This window comes from Lepisosteus platostomus, chromosome 18, assembly GCF_059453375.1.
Source record: "Lepisosteus platostomus isolate fLepPlt1 chromosome 18, fLepPlt1.hap1, whole genome shotgun sequence".
Lineage (NCBI taxonomy): Eukaryota > Metazoa > Chordata > Actinopteri > Semionotiformes > Lepisosteidae > Lepisosteus > Lepisosteus platostomus.
The window spans coordinates 15,039,809-15,052,413 of NC_142628.1; the positions used below are offsets into that span (position 1 = coordinate 15,039,809).

The 12,605-nt window shown below is 44.2% G+C and overlaps 1 long non-coding RNA gene across 1 annotated transcript; it reads left to right on the forward strand.

The window, feature by feature from the left end:
• The first annotated feature begins 10,366 nt into the window (after positions 1-10,366).
• On the forward strand, positions 10,367-12,605 carry LOC148645746 (uncharacterized). The gene is made up of 2 exons (XR_015928203.1): positions 10,367-10,690; positions 12,293-12,605. It is a non-coding gene; the product is annotated as an uncharacterized LOC148645746 (long non-coding RNA).

Genomic DNA, 12,605 nt, shown 5'->3' on the forward strand with positions numbered 1-12,605 from the left:
AATTCTGTGGCCTGATTGAGATTGCAATGAACATCAGCCATTCACACACATACTCCTGCACCACAGCACAGACCACCTGTCATGATCGCAATCCCTCCCCTTGAGAGCGCTCCAGCCCTTTCGTATTTTAGTTGATTTTCATGCACCTGCCCCCTGTTTAGCCCGTCTGTATTTAAGCAGGGAGCTCCCGCTATGCCTGGCTCAGCGTTGGGACATGGACACCCGGAGGCTCGCCTAGGATCAAGTCGCCCTACGTCCGCGGCTTGAGGGCTTAGGCTTCATCACGGCGTCCTGACCATCTGAGACCGGGGCTCGGAGCGCCTGCTTTTATCTTCCTGGTTCCCTGTCCCCGATCCGCATCCCGTTCCAGATTTGAACTGTGTTTGTTCAAATGGATCCCCCGGTTTTGGACTTTGGACTGCGTCCTGGATTCCCCCTTTTGGACTTCCCTGAAACCGTTTGCCATCGCCACGCCCTCCCGAGCACTGGATCATCCCCGTCACGCCCCCCTGTCTGTCTGTCCACCCTTATCCTTGTTGTCTCCTCCCTGTCGTCCTTCTCCACTTACTTCCGGATCATACCGTCTGCACAGGGTCCTGAACTACGCTTCGTGGGAGCCTGGCCCTCTCCCCGTTGGCCCACTGGCAGGAGAGTCGTTGCTTATTTGTAGGCCAGACTGCGTTGCGTGAAGACAAGTGGTTTTGGTGAACGCTCAGTCTTGACTTGAAGGACAGCCGAGGGTCTCCGCTCGTTCACATTGACAGGAATCCAGTGTCAGCGTCTGACCCTTCGGGACCCTGGCTGACTGACACATGATCTCCAAGCTCATCGCCGGCTCTGGCGTTCTGCCATGCCGTGGTCATGGGACCAAACAACAAAGAGAGATGCCCTTGTCGCGCCCTGCTACTGCGACAAAAGAACAGAAGATCAGTGTCACGATCGTTACTCCTCCTCTTAAGGGCGCTCCAGCCCTTCCTCGTTCTATCCCATTCCCCACACCTGTTCCTTATTCCAGCCCCTCTTTAGTTCCACCTTAAAGCCAGTTGCAGGCGTTTGCCCGAGGCTTCTCATTGAATCCCGTTTCGTGAGAGCCCGGGGTCCTGCTGCGTCTGGCTCCGTTATGGTTTTAGTTTCCTGTTCCTGACTCCCTGCCCCGCCGGTCCCGACCCGGTTCTGGTTTTAACTTCGGATGGATTCCCTGGTCTTGGACTAAACCTCCCGTCTTGGATTCCCCCTTTGGATTTACCCTTGGATTGTTCGCCCTGGATTCACTCCCCCCGGACACCAGCACTGCATGGACACGCCCCCCTGTCTCCTGACCGATTCCAGCATGATATTTTTCCCTGTTGTTTCTTCACCTTTCGGATCGTGTTGTCCGCATAGGGCCCGGAAAGAACTGTTCCTGACAATCAGTTTCAACAACAGGTGGTCGGAAGCTTGTTCCACACTCCCACAACCTCTGGGCAAAGAAGTGCCCCCTTTTCTTAGTGTTAAATGTACCTCTACGTAGTTTCCTCTTGTGAACCCAGGTTCCTGTTTCTCTTCATTCTGAAAAACAAATCTGATGGGCTATCTTTGCACTTGAGGATTTTGAATACTTGTTGTGTTCTCGTCTGTTCAGGACTAAAAAGGCTCAGTTCCTTCAACCTGCCAGTGTAGGCTATTTCCTTAAGCTCATGTAAGCATCTGGATGAAATCCAGAGCACAAGAATGCTCTGTAAAATAAGTCTATCTGAGAGCAAACCTGCATACAGCACAGCATACCACGAGGCAATACTCTTGACGTCTTTTTAAAAATTCCAGCTCCCGTTAAAATAAACTTTTAATGTAATATTTATAATCACCAGCTAGAAATACCTGTCTCTTTTTTCACTCTCATTTCCCAGGAGAGGCAGTCTTTTATACCACACAACACAAGTGTAAGACTCACAGGCAACTCAAAACAAGCTGCATCAACGCGAGGCATTAAAACCAGAAGCTCAACAATGCTCTCAAGGCACAAAACCTTATTTTTGTTCTGTCCCATTATGTTTTGTGATAATAATGGGCTTTTCCACACACTGCTATGTGCCTGGAAGAAACACCACTGCTCTGTCAAAAGAACTCAAGCTCTTAATAAGCCGTAATGCATTGCTGCAATTTAAAAGCAAAAAAGAGTGTGCTGTGTTAATTGAAAACAGAAAATGTAATGCTTATGCCTGGCGTATTTATAAAGCTTTCCTGTTAGAATTTCAAAAAGACTTTTGCACAAAATAACTAATGGAAAAACAAATATTGGAACATTTCTTGTCACCGCTATTATAAAAGACAGAGGCTTTCATCTGCACTGAAATCGCACGAAAACCGCAATACAGTATCATTTATAAGAAGGGTTACATCTTTGCTTATGCTGTTGCCATCTCATTTACAGGTAATACAGCGTTGAAAGACTCACAGAGTGTATGTGCTGCTACTTTGTTTGAACAGAGAATGAAACGAGAAGCATACAGCAGCTTAAAACATTTAGTGTAGAAAAAGAAAAACAGACTACAGCAGACCTTTGACCGCCGAAGCAGAAAACTGAAGATTAGATTTTTGGAAATATATTTTACATCTTTGTATGGGGTTCTGTGGGAGGAATGATGTGTTGATTCATGTCACTGTGAGTGTTGAAATGTCAACCTGGCCCGTTCTCCACTCATTGCTGAATGAAAAGGCATTACTGGGTGATTGCGCAGGCTAAGAGTTCTTTCGTCTCATTTCAATCCCTAGTGTGGGGAGTGTGGACAATAGCAGCACACAGCTGAAGCTCAGACAGTCAGGTAAAAAAGGAAATGTTACAACACTCAGTGCTGTTCAGGAAAAGACTCTTTTTTTTCTTTTGCACTGAAAATACATGCATTTGGGTGTTATAGAGGGTGCTTACAGCAGTGTGGGAGTGGAAGGGCAACAACTCATTGTTTGGGCATAACTTTGCCTACATCACTTCAGACTCGGGGCGAGAGATGCTCCTCTGTCTCTGTAGCTCTCTAAAAATGTTTGGAAATTGAGTTTGATTGTTCAATTAGCTCTTGCATGATCAATGTTTAAATCTCTAATCTGGCTATGTGGATTTGGGTCATATAAATTCGGATGGAGGCACTTTTGCAGTAGAGTTTCATAGAACAAACACTGTAATAGGAGAGCAGAGAATACGTTTATGTCAGGGATGCTCAGAGCCGGTCTGGGGCACCTACACTCCTGCAGGGTTTCACAGCAGTCGAGCTCTGTACGGAAATTAATCCTTCATTGAGTCAACAAGTCACTTTGCAAGTTTTCATTTCTGCTCCAAGATCAAAGGTCTCAAGTTAGTTACGAAACACATACACTCAAATTTTAAGGAAAAATCCAACATATTTAGGAAGTGAAAAGGAGTTAAATGAATAATGCAGCTGTATGACCCACTGGAGTTCAGCAGGTGTGGGCCTGGTCAGTATCTGGATGGGAGACACAGCTAAGGTTGCTGCTGGAAGAGGTGTTAGTGGGGCCAGTAGGGGGCGCTCACCCTGCAGTGTGGGTTCTAATGCCCCAGTAAAGTGATGGGGACACTGTGCTGTAAACAGGCACCGTCCTTCAGATGGGATGTAAAACCGAGGTCCTGACTCTATATGATCGTTAAACATCCCAGGACGTTTCTTGAAAAGAGAAGGGGTGTTACCCTAGTGTCCTGGCCAAATTTCCAATTGACTCTCACCAATCATGGCCTCCTAATAATTTTAACTGAGTGCTCAGAAGGAATAAAACCCCACAAAAACACCCCCAGGATGAGGATAGCAGCCCCCCAGAATTGTATAGTTGCCATGCAATTGTAAAATTAGATGGATACAGTCGCTACATTAAGAGCTTATTAAAAACGATGCAGACCTTTATTTTACAAGAGTTAGCATTGATGGAGTGGGGATGAGAGCTATGCTTTCAGAATATGCCAGTGGGTTTGTAGAATATCTTCCCTGAGTGTTTATTACAATGTAACTGCTGTGTAACAACGCAGTGAATAAAGCACATGAATTGGGGGCTCCTGAACTGACATCAGTTACTAAAGGGGTTGTTGTCCCCGTTAGGAACTGAAGAAGATGTTTTGAGGAAAAAGCAACAGACCTGCGCAGATTTCAAATCTAAGATACAGGGAGCCTGCTCCTTTGATTAATTCTGCTTTTCATTGCATTCGACTCTCGCCTGAGAGGATTGGTGAAGGTTGCGTGTGGAAATAAACCGCTTTAGCTACTGTATTATCGAAGTAAAAAACGTTGGTGTGAAGACTTAAGTTTTGTGAGTTTCTTATTGCAGCATCCTAATGTACTGCAACAAGAAACTCGCCAAATTTAAGCCTTAAAACAACAACAACAACAACAACAACAAAGAAGCCAATTTGAGGCTCCTGGTAGTCTCGGGAATCTGTTATACAGTAGTAACACAAAAAGCCGCGGGTCTAATGAATCTATTTCTGTGACGACGTACCGATGCTTCTGTCCAGTTTTTTTTGTGTGAATTCGCTAGATTTTTGTTTTTAATTTCCTTGAGCTGCCGCGGCGAAGCAGGAGTCAGGAGCACGCTAGATCTTTGTCCACACGGATGACTACGACGACCCCTCTCTCCTTTAAGAACACCCATACAGATCCACCGTGCAGAGGAAACACTCCGGTCTCCGTGTTCAAGCGCAAGCGGCGCCGCATTTCGACGCAGCGGTGGAGTGGGAGCTGAGTGCGTAACTTTGGGAGCAAGCGACAGAATACAAATACAAATACACCCTAATGAAGAAAACGCCTGACGAATAAATAATGCCAAAGGCGTATCTTCACATTTAAGAGAACGAATGGGTCAGGTTGGCTACTAAAGAAATTGGTAGTTGAGGTGGGGAGCTGCGTCAGCATGCGTAGGCTGCAAAGGAACAAGTAAAGGTTTACTCCATGCTGAAAAGAGAAGAAAGAAAACACAACATTTCGGCAGTGAAGAAGGTTCCACGCCCGAAACGTTGTGTTTTCTTCTCTTTTCAGCATGGAATAAACCTATTACTTGTTCCTTCACTAAAGAAAATGTCAACCTTTGCTCGATATTAGTGTACATCACTGCACATTCGCACAATGCCGTGAACGAGCTGAACTTAAAGTGACGTTCAGTACAGGACGAAATATTTTCTTTTTTAGGACAGGTGTGAGTTATTCTTCCGCCTACGCCAGCTGTACCTTACGATCCCGAAATGATACCCCTTCTCGCCCACAAAGACGGGGTGTGAGTTCTTTGGGGGGCTCCGAGGGTACCGTGCCGTGTTGAAAAATTACGAAATTACGAAAAGTCAGAGCGCGGTCTGGAAAGTAAAGAAATACTTCATTTTTTGCTCTCGAGTTAGTATCATTTTCAATCAAAAAATGCTATAAAAAGAATAAATTGAATCAATACTGCGCCGCAGAAGATCTCTGTAAAGGTCACCGGCGTTTGATGAAAAGCAGACATTGGGAAGCTAGGAAGAGGATCTGTGCTTTTTTGTGCGTTCCGTATTCAACAAGTTTTTTTTTTTTTAAAGCCACGTAGATCATAGACGAAAGACGTTTCCATCAAAGGTGGATTAGCACTTAATTACCTCCCAGCGGAATGTCAGTGGCGCGTCATCTGTGTTTGGGATTCGTCTGCGTCTTGCATTTCTGCAAAAGCTGTACGAATCTACGTGGAATTCTCCCGTTTATTTTTGGTGCTTCTCAAACAGATCTTTCTCTGGGAAAGCAGAAGACCTCAAATGGCATACACAGTGTTCTCTAGCTCTCTTACCGTCTTCAGCAAAGGCTTTTATTTTCAAAACATGAAGTTTTGTATACCGCATGCCCAAAGCTCATATTCCACGTTAAAATTACGAAATTAAGTCAGACCGCATGGAGTCAGAGACGCATAGATTTTACTACAAGGGCAGTAGTGTGAAGGGTGGCTAAGAGGAGGGTGAGGGAGGAACACGCAAGCAAGGATAAATTCAGCCCACGACCTGTTCGGTAGTTAGGAGGTAACTCGTCAGCGGATCTCATTAAAAAAACAGGATACTGTATCAGCTTCAGCCACATGACTTGCTCCATACTTCCACAATCCTTTGTGTAAAGTAGTGCTTGCTGTCCTGATTGGCAGATCTCATCCTGGCAGACTGTTCCACACTCCCACACCCCTGTGGGTACAGAAGTGCCTCTTGTTCTTAGTTTTAAATGCCCCTCCATGTACAGTAGGTGTAGTGTGGTAGCTGGTTAAGAGATCTGAGTGGTACTTCACTCAGATGTTTCCAGTTAATGCCCTGCTCTATAAGTAGGTACAAATGCAAGTCACTATGGATAACCTCGTCAACCAAATAAATGAATTATAAGAGCGAGGAGCTATTTCTGCCATTTATGAGCATGCAGTTGCTGTTAATTATGGGAACATATTTGAACAACACCACGATGCCGAGGAGATGGAAATCTGTAAAAAGACCTCTGTTAACACCATTTGCGTATTTTATGACAATATTTCACCCTAATTGAAAATATAGCAAACTTTGACTATGTATTCAAAAAAACAAAATTAGACAATTAATTAATTATTCAATGTTAATTAATCTCTTTAGAGATTCTGCTCTCCTCAGGCTTGTGAAACGACAACAAGAGCTCATTAGTATTCCTTCCCACGATACGCACCCAAAACTTTCTCACAGCATGTGGAGCTGACAATCGCTGGCGTCTGCGCACTCCTCACCCTCTCCCTGAAAAGAATAAAGAAGACTAGGGGGGAAACCCGGGAGTCAATTATTCAAAACCCTCTAAGTCAGCCCACCGGACTTTTTCAGAATCAGTGGTGAAGCATGAACCGGCGTTACATATACTAGACGATGGCGAGGATTCTGCCTCGTCAATTTTAATGTCGTTAACGGAGAAAACCTTCCTCACGCATGCTAGAACAAGCCACCCAGATCCAAACCTTCTCAATTAACATTTAACTTTTGAAGGTAGGTGATTACACACAAATGCCAGTCCTAATTCGTCGCCGTAGTCCTCATTCTTAAGGGGGGGGCAGAACTGCGTTATTACAGTTCCTGTGATTTTATTTGGCTGAATAATGAATCAAAGACAAGGGATCACTGCAGCAGCAGCAGCATTATTCCTGACCCCAACCTCTCCTCGGTCTTCAGAAATACCTTCCCAGCGTATAAATCAGTTTTGTGTGGGGAGCTAAGTGGAGCTAAAAAAGCTGTCGGCGTTAGCACAAGGTCTCCACGGTCTGACGAAGAACCGGGCAGACAGACAGAGGGAAGGGAATGTGTTCTGTAACCTTGTTAGATCATTGGCTTTGTTGCCTAATAATATCAAAAGGGTTCATGCTGTAGGTTTGTCGTCCTGAACTGGAGGCACTTCAAAGACTCACAGGGCTCGGCCTCAGGAATCCTGCTGCTCATATCGAGTGGCTTTATGTGAGTAATAATCTCACCACTGAAGGAAGATCATGCAGCCTTGCAGTCAGAGGATGACGTTAATTAATGACATTGGCCTATTTTCAAGACGGATCCATGGCATGTGTAAATAGAAAGCATCTTTCCCTGGAATATCCTTTCAAGCTTCTGCTCGTTTCAAAAGCAGAACTAACTTGGCAAAACAGAAACACATTTTCCCCCCTTAGGAACAGGTGTCCCCTGTCCTGGTCCTGGAGGGCTGGTCAGTGAGTCTCCAGGTTTACCAAGTCTCTTTAAAACAGCTGGGAGAGGCCATTAAACTGGAGCAGGTAGTTTTTGGTAGTTTTCTTGACATTGGTGTTTTTTACTGGGTGTCTGACATCTGGCTACAGAATGAGAGACGTGGTGAACTGTGACCTTTGTGTTGTAAATATCAAATCAAAGTTTATTTATCAAATGCACAACAATACAGTGTGCAGCAGTAGCTGCTGGTAATTCAATGTCTTTTTTTTTCTAAGATCACTTTATTGGGCAAATACAATTTCTTGCATTAGGAATTGGTCTTTTCGCAGACCACAGCTTGATCCCCATGAGACACACAGACAGGGAGAGAAGCTGGGGGTCAGAGCGCAGGGTCAGCCATTTATACAGCACCCCTGGAGCAGTTGGGGTTGAGGGCCTTGCTCAAGGGCCCAATGGAGCAGGATTTCTAAGCTGGCAGCAGGATTTGAACCAGCAACCTTCCAGTTACAGGTGCAGATTCTGAGCCACAGCACCACCACTCCGCTTCTTTCTGGCGAAAGAGCTAGTTGCAAGCCTTGCGAAGCATCTTGGAAACAGCTCTACACCTACCCGGACACAGCGCACACGCAATCAATAGCTGCGATCAATGATTGTTTCAAACTCATTTTGAGCTTATCTCAACTTCAGTGCTATTGAAGAAAGAATAATTCGAGTTTTCCCTTTTCAATGCACCAACACAAAAAAAGAAGAAAATATATGTGTACAGTACTCCAAATGCAAGTGGGAACGTACAGTGCACACAGCAGGCATGAATTGTGTCTATAAGAAATCTTGGTGCTTTTCATTACCTCTTGACAATTTTCCAATAGTGCAATTTAAACCTTTAATAAGCCATTTTCACTCCTTTCATGAAATGTTAATCCACTGAATTCTGATTTATTTTCCTTTTTGATTAGTGTACACGGCTGAGATAAAGACTGAGCACACTATTTCATTTGTACAGTGCTGTAGATGTTCAGCTAAGTCACTGCAGCACACCTTTGCTTATGACTTCAATCTGCTGCTTTTTCCTTCTTGCACAAGGAAAAATGAAGGACAGAGAGAAGTACTTGTGCTCTGGAAAACGGGTTTCTGAAAAGATTTTAAGGTGCAGGCGACAGCAAGCAGGGATGTCTTTGTCAAAGACGAAAAGGTGTTTCAACAACGAGATGATCCCCCCCCCCACCGAAGAACATGCAGAGCAAATACATTCTGAAATCTTTTTCGAACGTACAAATGAGAGAAAGGCCGTTCGGCTTATTTGGTAGTTAGGGACTGTGTGATACAAGAACTTCACTCAGGATCCCCCTTCAGTAGCGTGTTCCAAACTCCCGCCTCCCTTTGTGTAAAGAAGTGGGTCCTGCTCTTACCTGCAGTTTCTACGCGTGCCCCCAGCGCGTGCGCCAACGTTTCTTCTGAAAGAGCCCGCTGGATTGATTTTTGCCCCCTGCCTTCTTCCTCTTTGCTGCGAAAGCTGAGACCTGTCTGGTGAGCTGCTGCAGGTGCTTGAGGGGGTAGTCAGATCACAGCGGGGAAGGGAATATCAGCTGCCAGTATCAAAAGCGAGCGAGATGCTTCGTCTCCAAAAAGGTCCGAGCCCACTGGTGTGAGTCTCCCCCCCTGGGGGTCTTTCACGTTACATTATTTCATTATTTGTTTAACGGAATTATTTTGTTTATATCCACCCGATTGGGCACAGCCACTTGTGTTTTTACATGCCTCTGCTCACGGGTACAATGCCCCCGGTCACTGTCCTCATGCCCCTCACCCCATACAGTACTGGAGATCCCATTAGGCACTGTAGGCCCAGTGTTCGTTGGTGGCACAGTAGGCACAGGGCCTAGGGCCTACGAAGGAGGGAAACACTAGTGACTGACGAAAAACGAGCTGAAACAACATGCTTGCGATCGACTCTCAGTGCTCCAGATCAATAATCCTACACTATCTAGCGGCTGTTCTAGAAACTAGAAGTATTGAAGTGATGGTCGCTCGCTCCATCAATCACATGGTTTAGCATTAGAAGAGTTTAAAGTGCATCATGTCAGTCGACTTATTTTAATTGCGTTTCCCCCTCTTTCTGCACATTACGGAGTGAAAGTGCCCAGGGCCTACGAACACCTAAATACGGCCCTGGCCCCACCCACCTTCCAGTCACCCTGATCTCATCACAGGCAGCAGCTCCCCCTGCAGGAGGGTCAGCGCTGACCGGCACTGAGGCAGGTCCCTCACTGACCGCATCACATGCCTGCAAAGGCCGAGCAGGCAGGAGGGGGCGCTATGTTGCCCTGGTTAACTTATCCCACCCTCCCCTGAATGGAGCTCGGCTAATTTTGTCCAAGCAATGTCAATCAGAGCCAGCTAGCCACATAAATCATTTTCTCTTTTTCTTTCAACAGAAAAACTAATCAAACCTTGTTTTGAATGATCTAATAGAAAGAATCTTATTTTCAAATGAATCTTGACTTCTAAAGGGTTAACAAGTGAGTGTATCCCTTAGCGTAGGAGGCTGGAGGGTGTTAGCAATGGTGTTGGAATAAAGAGTTTTTTGTATCGGATGCAGATGACCACTCTTTAGAGCTTTAGAGTGAGCAGGCTTGACATTTTCTATTTTTTTTCTTTCAAAATGACTAACTACAACTGCATATAAATCTAGAACGTCTCTGGTGCTCTACTTGAAAATGGCAAATTGTATCTTGGGGAAAATTTAGGCTGCATACAAAAAAAGATGATCTGTTTCTGCATTCTTGATGTTGTTTAATGCATTTCTTATGATACTCTGCTGGGTTCTGATATTTTATTTCATCTTCCCAAAACGGGACCTCAGGTTCACTAACCCCTGCAGGCCAACTGACGCTTTTCAGAGGCAAGAGGGAGAAACACAGTTGTTACGCAAGTCCTGTGATTTCTGGAATACGTAAGATCCCACGTGGATTGCAATCTTATCACGAGCAGCAGACATAGGTACCATGTTTGTCAGAACACCCACCTCGTGCTGTGAGTAACAGAACTGTGCAACAGGCTGGAATGGGATTTGTCCTGCTGTACATGTGCATTTTTGTGACCTTCACTGCATTTAGCTTTCTCGGTTGTAACAGAACTCGGTTAATACAATCCTTTACAAATTCTAGTATAACAAATTACATGTGGCATATAGTCATTTTTCATTTACAGGTAGAATATACAGTACTTTACAGTCTATATACTGTATACAATGCAATATATTTTGTTATTACAGTCTTTTTTTCTGTAGCATTTAAAACTAATTTTTCTTCAAATCCAGGGTAGAGGTATAAAAAAAGAAAGACCGAACTGATGCAGTCTGACAGTCTGACAGGCTTGATGAGATCTCAAGATTTCTGTTGTTTTTCTCCTAATGAATCAAATGAATACCATCTACTCAGGATGCTATTATGTTGCTGAAGTGGGTGATTTGGAAAGGGGGAGTGTTGGGGGGGGCGGACTTCAGTTCAGGTGATTGATTTTTCCAACAGCTGACTAAAGGACAACGAGAACAGGAGAGATGGTTAGTTATTTTCTCTTTTGCAATTAGTCGTCTGTTCAAAGTAGAGTGTTAAATAGCAAATCCAATTTTAATTAAATACAAGGCATCATTTTCACATATAAGAATGACAAATTATTGACCCTGAATGATGTGGAATAGAATTCCCATTAGTCTGCATTGAGCGTTTCTCCCTGAGTCATTGAGTTATGATCTGTAGTGCCTCTAATGCAGGGAATTTATGTATTTGCCTTAATATTGGGGTTGTGGGTAATGTCTAAAGGCAACGCCTTATTGCTAATAAATTGAAAGTAATTTCTTCACGCTTGCCAAAGATTAAAAAATGACCTTGTTGCTATCCTGTGTGCATTATTTGACAGCTGCATAAACACTTTTGTCTTATCACTTGCAACAATCATGATTATACAAAGCAGGTGGGACTGCGAAACACCATTTAGAGTTGGAAAGTTAATGACATTTTTGTAACATGATTATTGCCTGAACATTTTTCCACAACAACTGCTCTCATCAAGATAGTCCATTTTATTTATTTTTCATTCCAGCAGCAACGAGGAGTTGTTGATCTTTAATATCTTGGGAGCTATTCTCAAAAACACGAATAACAGCTCATCTTTAACAGTGCTCAGCTCTGAGCACAGTGAGTAACAGGCAAATATAAAACTGTATGTACACTCTGTGCCTCCCTTGTTCGGTTTGTATTCTTCATTGTAAATGACAGTTTCTAGTTTTTAGACACTGTGTGCTCAGATGTATGAACCTGTTTAAAAAAACAACATTTTGGCCAAGAAACTATAGTTCCAAGCTGTCAACCTCTTATCTAATGGGTTGTGATGTTTATTGCTGACATACTTTTTTGTGTCTGTGTGCTCCATTTTCAATTAGAAGGACCTTCCAGAAGCTAAGTGTACAGACATTGAAACAGGTTAATAGCTTGCTGTGTACTTCAAAGCTGCCTGAGCCTGATTCACACTCAGCAGTGGAGAGTTACACTGTATAACACAAGTTTTGGTTCTGATTAGCTGAACTCACCCCAACCTGCCAGATCAACATATATGATGTTCATATTGGCTCTGCAGGTGGTAACCTTAACAGCGGAGATGAAGCAGCTGGTCAGCCATGGGGACAGACCCTCCACAGCATGGGTGTCCAGTCCTGGTCCTGGAAGGTGGGTGTATCTGCAGGGCTTCTGGGTCTCTTCAGAGCTCCAGCACTTGAAGAGCTGGAAGAAGCTGTGAAAATGGACCCATGAAATGAACTGCTTCATGTTTTTAAGGGCTGAATTATCAAGTGAGAACTCAACCAGAAACATCAGTTCTCGGACAGCAACTCGGACAGTTGCAATGTTCCTCATTGTATTAAATCATTTTGAGTAAAGAATCCAAATTCTAA